Here is a 13,968-nt window from a genome sequence, read left to right on the forward strand (position 1 = left end):
CTGCAAACACAATTATGTCACCTGTGAATAAAGATCACTTCTTCCTTTCCAATGTATGTGCCTTTTATTTCTTTTTCTTACCTTATTGCACTGACTAGGATCTTCATATAATGTGTCTTGTCCATTTGGACTGATATAACAAAAAACCACAGACAAAGTAGCTTAAAATACAAATTTATTTCTCATAGTTCAGGAGGCTGGAAGTCTGAGATCGACCTGCCAACATATTCAGGTGAGGCTTCATCCAGGGCACAGAGTTCTTGTGTCCTCACATGGTAAAAGGGGTTAGGGAGCTCTGTAAAATCTTTTATAAGACCACTAATCCATTTCATAAGAGCTTCACCCTTATGACCTAATCACTTCTCAAAGCCTCCACCAACTAATATCATAATATGATGGTATTAGTTAGGATTATAATTTCAAGATATCAGTTGGTGGGGGAAGGGCACAAACATTCAGGCCATAGCACAGTGTTAAGTAAGAGGGGGGAAAGGAAACATTGTCTTATTCCAGACATAGTGAGAAAACATTCAGTCTTTTACCATTTATACTTGATGATAGGAAAGGTTTTTATAAGTGCCCTTTATCAAGTTGAAGAAGTTTCTCTCTTGCTAGTTTGCTTTAATTTTTTTTCTGAACTGGAAATCATTTAAAAAAATATGGAACACTTGGAGCACCTGAGTGGCTCAGTCAGTCAAGGATCTGCCTTTGGCTCAGTTCATGATCACAGGGTCCTAGGACTGAGCCCATGTCTGGCTCCCTGCTCACCGGGAAGTCTGTTTCTCCCTCTCTCTCTGTCACTCCCCCTGTCTTTGTGCGTTCTCTCTCTATCAGGTAAGTAAATGAAGTCTTTAAAAAAAATATGGAACACTTCAAAATTTGCCTGTCACCCTTGTACAGGGGCCATCCTAATCTCTGTATTGCCCCAATTTTAGTGTCTGTGCTGCCAAAGTGAGCACTGCTTTATTTTTCAAAATATGAATGCTGTTGAAGTTTGTCAAAAGTTTTATCTGCTTCTACTGAATCATGTGATCATTTTTTCTCTCTTCTTCTGGTAACATGGTAAATTTCACAGATTGAAGTTTGAATGTCAAACCAACCTTGTATTCCTAGATAAATATGGCTTGGTCATAGAATATTAACCTTTTTATTTATTGTTGAATTGGACTTGCTAATATTTTGCAAGATATTTTGCTTCTGTGGTCACAAGAGCTTTTATTGGTAGTTTTCTTTTATTGTTTTTGCATGGTTTTAGAATCAAGGTAATGCTTAATTCTTAAATGAGTAAGAAAGCTTTCATCTTCCTCTATTTTCTTAAAGGATTTGTATAGGATTGATGTTCTTCTGTACATTTTTTTATAGCATTTACTACTGAAGATATCTAGGCACCAACTTTGCTTTATGGTAATGGTTTTAATTATTAATTCAATTTCTTTACTTCATATGGAGCTATTCAGACCATATCTTCTTGATAATTTGTACCTTTCAATAAATGGGTTCAGCTCATATAAGTTGTATAATTATTGATATAGATGTTCATCATATTCCAATGTTATCCTTTTAATGTCTGTAGAAACTGTAGTAATGTCCCTTTTTAAATTCCTAATATTGGTAATTTGTTTCTGTTTTTTTATCATTCTGGCTAGAAGCTAATCAACTTAATCTGTTCAAGAAATTGGGTTTGGGTTTCATTAATTTCTCTATATTTGGTCTGTTTTCTATTTTATTTATTTCTGCTCTTTATTGTGAAGTTGCCTTCTGCTTTTGATTTAATTTGTTCTATTTCTAACCTTTAAAAACATTTTTATTGAAATGTAACTCACATGCCATATAACTCAACAACTTAAAATATACAATTTGATATATTTTAGTACATTCACAGAATTGTGTATTCATTATCAGTTGATTTTAGAACATTTTTCATTATTCCAAAAGAAAATTCTATACACTTTAGCATCACTTCCTGATTACCCAATTTCCAGGCAACCACTTTTGTTCTCTATAGATTTGTCTATTTTGGACATTTCGTGTATATGGAATCATACAATATTTTGTCCTTGGTAACTGATTTTTCACTTAGCATATGTTTTCAGGGTACATCCATCTTACAGCATGTATCAATGCTTCATTCCTTCTTGTTGCTGAGTATTACTCCATTGTATGGCTTTTCCAGTTTTCTTTTAATTTATTAAAGATTTTATTTATTTATTTGACATAGAGAGATCACAGGCAGGGGGACGGGAAGCAGGCTCCCCGCTGAGCAGAGAGCTGGACGTGGGGCTCGAACCCAGCACCTTGGGATCCTGACCTGAGCCAAAGGCAGAGGTTTAACTCTCTGAGCCACCCAGACGCCCCTGGACCTTTTTCTAATGTTGATTGATACTAAGTGTTCTAAACTTTCTTTTAAGCACTAATTATTTCCTTCATACTTAATAAGGGTTTTCTCTATTCTTTCTCTAATTAAATATATTTATTTTATTATGTTTTTTATAATGTCCTTTAATATTCTAAGATTTAATATTCTAAGAAAAAAATAATGGGATGAAAAACATGGGGCACCTGGATGGCTCTGTGGGTTAAGCTGCTTGCCTTCGGCTCAGGTCATGATCTCAGGGTCTTGAGATCGAGTCCCACATCGGGCTCTCTGCTCAGCAGAGAGTCTGCTTCCCTCTCTCTCTCTGTCTGCCTCTCTGCCTACTTGTGATCTCTGTCTGTCAAATAAATAAATAAAATGTTTTTAAAAAGAAAAAAAAAGAAAAACATGATATCTGATGTGTATATCTCTTAAGCTCAACTGCAGTATTCCTTGGGAAAAAATGGAGGGGTTTTACTTGCGGAATTTTAAAAAATTATTTAAATTCAATTTAGTTAACATATAGTGTATTATTAGTTTCAGGGGTAGAGTTTAGTGATGCATCAGTTGCATATAACACCCAGTGCTCATTACATCAAGTGCCCTCCTTAATGCCCATCATCCGATTATCCCTTCCCTGTCCCTGCTGCCTGTTCAGTGACTGTGTTTGTTTCCTAGAGTTCAGCATCTCTTATATTTGCTTCCCTCTCTATTTTTATCTTATTTTATTTTTCCTTCCTTTCTCTTATGTTCATCTTCTTTGTTTCTTAAATTTCACATATGAGTGAAATCATATGGTATTTGTCTTTCTCTGAATTTCTTCAAGAAAATACTTCATCACAATTAATACATTTCTATCACCTGTTCTTATTTTTGTTTTTAAAGATTTTATTTTTACTTGACAGACAGATCACAGGTAGGCAGAGAGGCAGGCAGAGAGAGAGGAGCTGGATTGCTGGATTGCTGAGCAATCCAGGCGCCCCTCTATCACCTGTTCTTGGTCAGACTGCTGAGATCAGGGTTTCCTAACTTGGGCACTATTGACATTTGGGCCTAATAATTCTTTCTTTTGTTCTTTTCTTTTTCTTCTCTTCTTTCTTTCATTCTTTCTTTCATAACTGACATACAAGATTATATTAGTTTCAGATGTGCAATATGATTCAGTCTTTATATATATTGTGAAAGAATCATGATAATAAATCATTAACATCCATCACCATACAGTTGCAATTTTTTTCATATGATGAAAACTTGTGAGCTTTACTCTTAACAACTTTCAAATATACAATACAGTATTATTAACTATAATTAAAAGGGTAGATATTGCTTCGCAGGATTTATTTATTTTATAACTGGAAATTTGTACCTTTTGACTACCTCACCAATTTCACCCAACCCCCCTTCCCTCTGCAACTACCAATCTGTTCTCTATATCTGTGAGTTCAGGTTTTTTTGTTGTTTTGTTTTTGTAGAGTCCACAGATAAATAAGATCATACTATTTATCTCTGACTGACTTACTTCACTTAGCATAATGTCTTCAGGGTCCATCCATCTTGTCACAAGTGGCAAAATTTTCTTCTTTTCTATGGTTGAATAATATTCCATTGTATGTATACACACACATTCCCCCCCGACATTTTCTTTATCCATTCATCCATTGATGGACACTTAGGTTGCTTCCATGTCTCGGCTATTGTAAATAATGCTGCAGTGCACATGGGGGGCACTTATTTCTTTACAAATTAGTGCTTTTATTCCCTTTAGATGAATACCCAGAAGTGGAGTTACTAGATCATATGGTTGTTCTATTTTTAATTTATTTTTTTTATTTCTTTTCAGTATTCCAGAATTCATTGTCTATGCACCACACCCAGTGCTCCATGCAATACGTGCTTTCCTTAATACCCACCACCAGGCTCACCCAGCCTCCCACCATATTTTTAATTTTTTAAAAGTACTTCCATACTGTTTTCTGTAGTAGCTGCTCTGTAAATACACTGATTTTAAAACTATTTTTATATTTTACTATAAACATTAAAAGTTACTTTTCCTATAAATGCTGTTGTATCCCACAGCTTTCATTGTCTTTTGTATCTAACTATTTCATAATTTCCTGATATTTGAAGCTCATTTTCTAGATTTCTTGGGAAGGGATCATAGAAACATGGAAATTCCTACATGTTCATAGATTTGTCTGTGCCCTTTATTCTTGAATATTAGTTATGCCCGATATAAAATTCTTTTTCACATTTTCATTCCTTGACTATCTTAAATATATTAACCCATGTTCTTCTGAGATTAAAGTGTTGCTGTCAACATCTGATCATGATCTAATTTTCTCTTGCTTATAAGTCATGTGGACTTTTTGTCAAAATGCTCAAAGAAATTTTCTCCTTCTTTAAAATCTGATAATTTACAAGAATGTTTTGGTGTTGGTCATTTTGACTCATTATTCACAGATACACAATGTTCTTTTTCAATATGTAGTTTTAAATATTTTAATTATTTATTTTTTATTATTTAGTTATTTAACTGACAGAGAAACAGCAAAAGAGGGAACACAAGCAGGGGGAGTGGGAGAGGGAGAAGCAGGCTTCCCGCTGAGCAGGGAGCCCGATGAGAAGTTCAATCCCAGGACCCTGAGATCGTGACCTGAGCTGAAGGCAGATGCTTAATGACTGAACCACCCAGGCACTCCTAGTTTTAAATATCTTAAGGAAAGTGTTGTGTCAGTCCCAGCCTCTTGATAATGATGTTGTCACCTAGGAAATCCTGAGACACTTGCCTGAGACCGTATTACTGGTGGCAAACTCCAATAGAAATTTCCTAGACTGAAGTCAGTGTTGGTGCCAGAGCATCCCTTGTCATTCTTATGATTGCTGGGTACACCTTAGCAAAAGCCATCAGAGACTTAGAAGAACAACATTTATTACTTGCAGATTCTGGAGGCTACAGGACCTGCCTGAGGATTACATGACAAAAATCACAGGAAGAGAGAATGGGCAGGAGCACAGACCTGAGCTCTGTCTTCATTAGGGTCTGAAGGTGCTGTGCCTGAGGTTTTTAAGTTCATTCTTTACTGGCAAATCCAAGCGTAAGAGTAGAAATTAGTGCATGGGAAGGAAAAAGCAGGGACACTCAAGTGTTCGTTTATCCAGATTACCCAGGAATTTCTAAAAGAAGAACTTGATGGTGGGGACAGCCTGCTTCCTTATCCAGCTGTTTTGCTTGTAGCAAAATACAATTATACAGTCGGCAATATCTTTGATGGATATGGAGATACTGGAAATGGGTGTCTTTGAAATGGATACCTTGACAATCAAAGGCTTAATGTTAAGCAGTTATATTATAATCAAAAACTTAATGGTAGACACTTAGAGAAAGTTTTATTGAAATATAATTTTTTAAGATTTTAAAATTTTATTTTTTTCAGTGTTCCAAGATTCATTGTTTATGCACCACACCCAGTGCTCCACACAATACATACCCTCCTTAATATTTTTAAGCATTATTCTATTCACTTTGTTACTTAGAAATTCCTTAGATCTTCTTTGCTTATTTTCAATGTCATTTTCTTCTTGATTCTTTTATTTATTTTAAAAATTGTCCTCCTGGGGGTACTGGGTGGCTCAGTCGTTAAGTGTTTGCCTTTGGCTCAGATCATGATCACAGGGTCCAGGGATCGAGCCCTGCATTGTGCTCCCTGCTCAGTGGGAAGCCTGCTTCTCCCTCTCCCACTCTCCCTGCTTGTGTTCCCTCTCTCCCTGTGTCTCTCTCTGTCAAATAAATAAAAATCTTTTAAAAAATAAACAATAAAAATAAAAATTATCCTCTTAAAAAAAATTTTTTTTTTTACTTTATCCAGTCATCTGTCAATACACTTGGATTGCTTTCACCTTTTGGTTATGATGCATAATGCTGCTATGAACTTGGGTATGTGAATATCTCTCTGAATCTCTGCTTTTGATTCTTTTGGGTATATACCCCAAAAAAGGAATTGCTGGATCACAGGGTAATTTTATTTTTTTTCAAACTTCTTTTATTATAGTAAAATTTACAAAGTGTACATTAAGTACATTCCTGTTGTTGTGCAAAGGTCACCAACCATCTCTCTCCAAACCTTCTCATCTTCCCAGCTGCAACTGTATCCATTAAACAATAACTTCTCATTAATCCCTGGCTGCAGCCCTTGGCAACCACTATTCTGTTTTTGTGTCTATGAATTTGATTATTCTAGATACTTCATCTAATTGGAATCATACAATATTTGTCCTTTTGTGTCTTATTTCACTCAGCATATTTACAGAGTTCATCCATATAGCATGGGACAGAATAACCTTTCTTTCTTTCTTTTTTTTTTAATATTTTATTTATTTGACAGAGAGAAATCACAACTAGGCAGAGAGGCAGGCAGAGAGAGAGGAGGAAGCAGGCTCCCTGTGGAGCAGAGAGCCCGATGCGGGGCTCAATCCCAGGACTCTGGGATCATGACCTGAGCCAAAGGCAGAGGCTTTAACCCACTGAGCCACCCAGGCGCCCCGAGAATAACCTTCCTTTCTAAGTCAAATAGTATTCTATTATATGTATATACCACACATTGTTTATCCATTCATCTGTTGATGAATACTTGGGTTGCCTCTAACTTTTGGTTGTGAGCAAAACCTGCTTTTATTAAAATGAATGTACAGATACCTTTTTGAGTCCCTGCTTTCATTACTTTTGGATACGTACCCAGAAATAGAATTGCTTCATATGGTAACTCTGTTTAATTTTTCTTTTTGAGAAATGACCATATCACTTGCCAGCAGCTCCCACCAGCAAAGCACAAGGATTCTGATTCATCCACAGCTTCACTAACACTTACTACTTTCTATTTTTTGTGATAATCACTGTAAAAGGTAGGAAGTATCTCATTGTGATTTTGAGTTGCATTTCCCTAATGATTCAGGATGTTGAGTATTTTCTGTGTAGTTACTTACCATTCTTTTATCTTTGGAGAAATGCTATTCAAGTCCTCATCCATTTTTAAAAAATCTTTTGTTGCTGAATTATGAGGATTTCTGTGCTATTTTAATTCCAAGTGTCTGTATTTCTGTCTTTATGCCAGTACCATACTACTTTGATTTCTGTAGCTTTGTAGTAAGTTTTGAAATCAAGAAGTCTGAGACCTCTATTGTTACTCAAGATTGTTTTGGCTAGGGCACCTGGGTGGCTCAGTGGATTAAGCCTCTGCCTTCAGCTCAGGTCGTGATCCCAGGGTCCTGGGATTGAGCCCCATATCAGGCTCTCTGCTCGGCGGAGAGTCTGCTTCCTCCTCTCTCTCTACCTACCTGTGATCTCTCTCTCTCTGTCAAATAAATTAAAAAAAAAAGATTGTTTTGGCTATTTAGGGTCTCTTGAAATTCCATATTAATTTTAAGATGGCTTTTTCTATTTCCATAAAAAAATCACAGGGATTTTGATAGGGAGTATATTTTTCCCTCCTCTCACTTTCAACTTGTGTGTGTCTTAGATGTAAAGTGAAGGGGTTCCTGGGGGGGTTCCTGGGTGACTCAGTGGTTAAGCATCTGCCTTTGGCCCAGGTAATGATCCCAGTGTCCTGGGGTCGACCCCCGCATCAGACTCCCTGCTTGGGGGAAAAGCCTGCTTCTCCTTCTCCCATTCCCTCTGCTTGTGTTCCCTCTCTAGCTGTATGTGTCTCTCTCTGTGTGTCAAATAAATAAAATCTTTAAGAAGATAGATGTAAAATGAATCTCTTGTAGACAGCATATATTGGAGTCATGTTTATAAGCCATTATATCAATTTATGTTTTTTGATGGGAGAGTTTATTTCATTTATATTTAAGGTAAGTACTGACAGGGATGGACTTATTTTTTTTTAAGATTTTATTTATTTATTTGACAGAGAGAGATCACAAGTAGACAGAGAGGCAGGCAGAGAGAGAGAGAGGGAAGCAGGCTCGCTGCTGAGCAGAGAGACCGATGCGGGACTCGATCCGAGGACCCTGAGATCATGACCTGAGCCAAAGGCAGCAGCTTAACCCACTGAGCCACCCAGGCGCCCAGGGATGGACTTATTTTTGCCATTTTGTTTTTGCTTTTTCTTGGTCCCTCATTTCCTACATTACTGCCTTTCATTGTGCTTAGCTGGTTCTTTGTAATGGTGCATTTTGATTACTTTTCATTTCCTCTTATATATGTTCTATAGGTAGTTTCTTTATGGTTATTATGGAGATTATGCATAATATCCTAAAGTTATAACAATCTATTTCAAATTGATACCAACTTAGCTTCAATCACACAAAATTCTACTCCTTTACAGCTCCATTCCCCTGTTAATGAAGTCACAAATTATATATTTATATGTTGTGCACCCATTAACACAGATTACACAGATTTATTTTTTAGGTTTTTTTCCTACAGAAAAAAGTATAGTTACATATTAAAACCATAATATTGATTTGTGTATTATCCATATATTTACCTTTATTATAGATACTTATGTTTTTCTATAGCTTTAAGTCAATATAGCTTCAAGTCAAGAAACTTGAAGCATTTCTTGTAGGACAGATCTAGTAGTAATAAACTCCCTTAGTTTTTGTTTATCGGGGAATGTCTTAATTTTTCCTTAATTTTTTTATAAGACCAATTTGTTAAATATAGAATTCTTGATTGACATTTTTTTCTTTCATCATTTCACATGTATTATTCCACTGCCTTCTGGCCTCCTAGGTTTCTGCTGAAAAATCCACTGACAATCTTATTTAGGTTTCCTTGTACATGACAAGTCAATTTTTTTCTTGCTGCTTTCAAAATTCTCACCTTGTCCTTGTCTTTCAGGAGTTTGGTTAAACATCTCAATGTCATTCTCTTTGGGTTTAACCTACTTGGGATTCCTACTTGGGATTCTTTATGTTTCTGGAATTTGTACATACCCAATTTCAAATTTGGAAACCTCTTGATTATTTTTTTCAAATGCTCTCTCAGCAACTTTCTTTCCAGGGATTCACATAATGTGTATACAGGGCCGCTTGATGGTGTCCTACAGTCCCTTTGGCTTCGTACAATTGTTTTTCTCATTCTTTTCCTTTTGCTTCTCAGATTTGATCAATTCAAACGACTTGCTTCAGGTTTGCTGATACATTCTTCAACTGATTCAAGTCTCCAGCTGAACGTCTCTAATGAACTTTTCCATCCAGTTACTGTATTTTTTCAGCTCCAGAATTTTTGCTTGTCTTTTTATAGTTTTGATCCTTTTATTGATACTCTTATTTTTCCTGACTTCCTTTAGTTTTTTTGTTTGTTTTCCTTTAGTTCTTTGAGCATATTTAAGACAGGTATTTAAAAGTCTTTATTTAATACCTCCAGTGTTCATGTTTCTTCAGGGATGGTTTCTTCCATTTTTGTTTTCTTCCTTTGAATGGACCATGTTTTTCAGTTTGTGTGTTTTGTGATTTTTTTTTAATTGAAAATCAGATACTTAAAAAAAAAAAAAAAGAAAGAAAAGAAAATCAGATACTTGAAAAAAATCCATACCTCCCAGTTTTGCTGAATGGCTCCATGCTGAGGACAACCTTCGGTTAATTAGCAGGACAAGATCTGATCCCTGAGATCAGCCTGGAGTGGAGACTTCAGGTCTTTTCTTGGCATGAGTTTTGGCCTGTGTGTGGGGGGGTGGGGTGGGGGTGTGTGTTAATCTTCCCATATACATGGCCACTTTTAAATCTCTTAATTTAAACTCTCATCCCAGCTTGTTTGGGGTTTCTTCTATTATATTGGGCTACCTGTAATCTCTTGGCTAACATATATCTTGCCCCATATACCTTTAACAGTGTCTGATGCTTCCCGGGGCTTTTTCTGGTTATAAGCTTTTTCTTATCTGAACTCTAAGTTAGGTGTAGTGGACCAGTCCTTTGGACAGTTTCCAAACAGGCTAGAATGTTAAAAAACAAAAAACAAAAATCTAAGCCTTCTCCATTCCCTGTGGTTCAAGAGAGGAAACGAGGAATTGGGCAACTACTTCCTACCACTTACTCAGCACCAGTTTTAGGGTAGGGCAAAATTTCCTATCATTTTGAGTGTGGCTTTTTCTTGACTGGGCATTCATTTTGTTATTGTAAACCTTTGGCTGTTTTCAGACCTCTAGACATGTATAAAGTTATCTTACTCGGTTTCTAGTTGTTTATTTCATGTTTCCAAGGGGAAGCAAGGGTTTGGAACTTCCTAATCTGCTATCTTCCTCTAGACAATACATTGATCTTGATACTCTTAATTCCTTTATACATTACGTGCAAAGCTAAATAATTATTCCAAAGTGGTTTTCCCCATTATGTTAAGATATTCAGAATTTGCTCCCCCGATCCCAAACAAGATGCAAACCACACATATTAACTCTTAGAGCTCTTAAAAATGCAGAATCAAACAATTTGTATGCTTTAGAGCAATGCTGTTTAAGCTGGTTCTCACTGAGATAAGAATGTGTAACACAATGTAAATAACACACTGCTTTTTTCATCTTGAAAATCTAGCTATGAAAGTCAACAGAACAAAACTTATTTTGTACTTATTAATGTAGTTTATTTACATTTTGATTAATTTTCTTATCTTGTGGTGGACCAGTAACAAATTCCATGCAACTCCTCTGCAGGCTGCTCTAAGTAGCACTGTTTCAGAGCACTTTTAATTATTACCTTAGCTTAACTTTCTATAGAATATTTTCTTATGGTTGCAGAATTAAAAAGGGAATGTGAAAGAGATAACACTGATTATTTTTAATAAGGGCCATTTCTTTCCCATCTCACAACAGAAGTCTGACAATTTTTTCATGTTACAAAGCCTTAATTTTGTTGCCTTATAAATGTAAAGTAAAAATAGAACATAACTAAAAATAACTTACATAATAGTTGATTTATCTTCTAAGAGTTAACGACTACAATAAGTTTTATTATGCAGATATCAAAGGATAAGAGTATGTAGTTATTTTACATAATGTAATCTAACTCCTGATATATTCAAACCTATGTAAAACCTACATTGCAGTGGAGTTTACATTTATGCCTTTAAAATTGACATGATAATAATAATTCTGAGTCTTTTCTACACTTAAAATTAGTGAATGCCTTTTCTAGAAAAGATTGACTCAAGATACAGTTCATTTCTCTAAAATGCCCTGAAATATAAAAGTACCTATAACTCTGTGTTCTTTTTTTTTTTAAACTTCATTTTATTTTTTCAGTGTTCCAAGATTCATTGTCTATGGAGGGTTGGGTAAGCCTGGTGGAGGTATTAAGGAGGGCACATATAACTCTGTGTTCTATTTGAAATGTTCTATTCTGAATTCCTTTTTTTTTTTTTTTTTTTTTTTTTTTTTTTTTAAAGATTTTATTTATTTATTTGACAGAGAGAGAGATTACAAGTAGGCAGAGAGGCAGACAGAGAGAGGAGGAAGCAGGCTCCCTGCGGAGCAGAGAGCCCGATGCGGGGCTCGATCCCAGGACCCTGAGATCACGACCCGAGCCGAAGGCAGCGGCCCAATCCACTGAGCCACCCAGGCGCCCTTTTAAAGATTTTATTTATGTATTTGACAGACAGAGATCACAAGTAGGCAAAGAGGCAGGCAGAGAGAGAGAAGCAGGCTCCCCACTGAGCAGAGAGCCTGCTACAGGGCTTGATTCCAGGACCCTGGGATCATGACCTGAGCCATGAGGCTTTAACCTCATGACCAAGCAGAGGCTTTAACCCACTGAGCCACCCAAGCGCCCCAATAGTGAAATCCTTTTATCCCTTATATATTCCACAGAATTAGTGTCATTGTTTGGGTTTCTTCATTCTGCTGTTATAATTATGCCCACTTTTGTGCACAAACTTGAGCACAGGGGTTGGAATTTGAGGGGAAGGGTGCCATTTAAGCCCTTGGCAATCTGCAGTGAAGGCGTGTTGACTGGCATTGAGCAGGTGGCAGGCAGTGCTTACTGACTTGGGCAGGAGAGTGGCAGGACTGTAGATTTGGGGCCCACAGGCTGATGGCATCATGTGTGACAGGGATGTGGCTGGTTTTACTTTTAACTTGTTTTTCTTGGAAACTGTCTCTTTCTATTCTAAATGAAATACTTGCTGGATAGAGTATTCTTGGTTGTAGATTTTTTCCTTTTAGCAGTTGGAATTTATCATGCCAGTATCTTCTGGCCTGCAGAGTTTCTGCTGAAAAAACCCACTGATAACCATATGGGGTTTCCCTTGTATGTCACTGCTTTCCTTTCTCCTGCTGCTTTTAAAATTCTCTTTATCATTATTTTAGCCATCTTATTTACTTCATGTCTTGGTGCAGACCTCTTTTGGTTGGTTTTGTTGGGGGTTCTCTGTGCCTCCTGGATCTGGATTTCTCTTTCCTTCCTCAGATTCAGGGAGTTTTTAGCTATTCTTTCTTCAGACAAATCTTCTGCCCCCTTTTCTTGCTCTTCTCCTCCTGGGTCACCTGTCATGAAACTGTTATGCTTGACAGTGTCACTGAGTTCCCTGGGTCTATTCTTATTCTGCATCTTGATTTCCCCTCTCACCTGCTTAGCTTGATTACTTTCATTATTCTGTCCTCCTGGTGGCTGATCCATTTTTCTACTTCCTCTTGTTTGCTATTTTTTCCAAGTGGTCTATTTTTATGTCCATTCAGTGAGTCCAATAGCTTTAATTGGTTCTTTTTATGTCTACTATCTCTTGGTGGAGGATTTCATGGAGGTACTGCACTCCTTTCTGAATTCTAGTGAGTATCTTTATGAGCATTACTTTAAATTCACTATCAGATATATTAATCATCTCCATTTTGTTTAGGTCTCTTGTTCTGATTTTGTTCCGCTCTTTCATTTGGGACATACTCCTCTGTCTCCTCATTCTGTCTAATGCTGTGTCTGTTTCTCTGTGTTAGCAAAGTCAGCTATGTCTCCCACACTGGGAAGTAGTGGCTTTATGAAGAGGTCCTGCAGTGCAATGTCTCCTGTTCCCAGAACCTGGCACTTCAGGGGTGTCTCCTATGTGTGTTGCTACAGGGGTGTCCTGCCATTGTAGCAGAGCTGTATTTGCCTTCAGTTCACCCTGCAATGTCTCTCTGCCTGTTGTGGGCAGAGTCTGGTCCCCATAGTGTTAGTGGGCCGGTCAGGGGCTGCCCTGGGCTTGAGTTGAGTCAGACAAGGCACTTACCAGAGATAAAGTAGCAGCAAAGTGCAGGCACCATCCCTGTGTTGTCCCCTGAGCAGCTTTTGTGAGCACCTGAGACCAGCTACCTTTTCCCAGCCCACTGCTGGAGTCACAGTCAGACTGGCTGTGGTTCTCTCCTCCTTTCCCTGGAGCAGGACTCACTCTGGAGTGGTGCTGGCCCTCATTTGGGCAGCTTGCACACTGGCAGGCTTGTGGCAATGCTTTGATGGGATCTTGCCAAGAGTGATTGGAGAGGGTCAGTCTGCTTCACTCTGGCCTCTTGTCTATGTCAGGCCATGGAGAATCTGTTCTGCCAGCTTTCTGGTTGCTTTCTGGGTTATTTATGCTGGTGTGGGTGCTCTCTAAATGGCCAATAAGGCAAGAGGTGACCCCAGGGTCCTCCTACTCCACCATCTTCCTCTCATTG

The 13,968-nt window shown here is 37.4% G+C and overlaps 1 non-coding gene across 1 annotated transcript; it reads right to left on the reverse strand.

The window, feature by feature from the left end:
• Window positions 1-856: 856 nt before the first annotated feature.
• Window positions 857-959, reverse strand: LOC123955866. Its single transcript, XR_006821410.1, has one exon. It is a non-coding gene; the product is annotated as a U6 spliceosomal RNA (small nuclear RNA).
• Window positions 960-13,968: the final 13,009 nt, after the last annotated feature.

This window comes from Meles meles, chromosome 13 (assembly GCF_922984935.1).
Source record: "Meles meles chromosome 13, mMelMel3.1 paternal haplotype, whole genome shotgun sequence".
NCBI lineage: Eukaryota > Metazoa > Chordata > Mammalia > Carnivora > Mustelidae > Meles > Meles meles.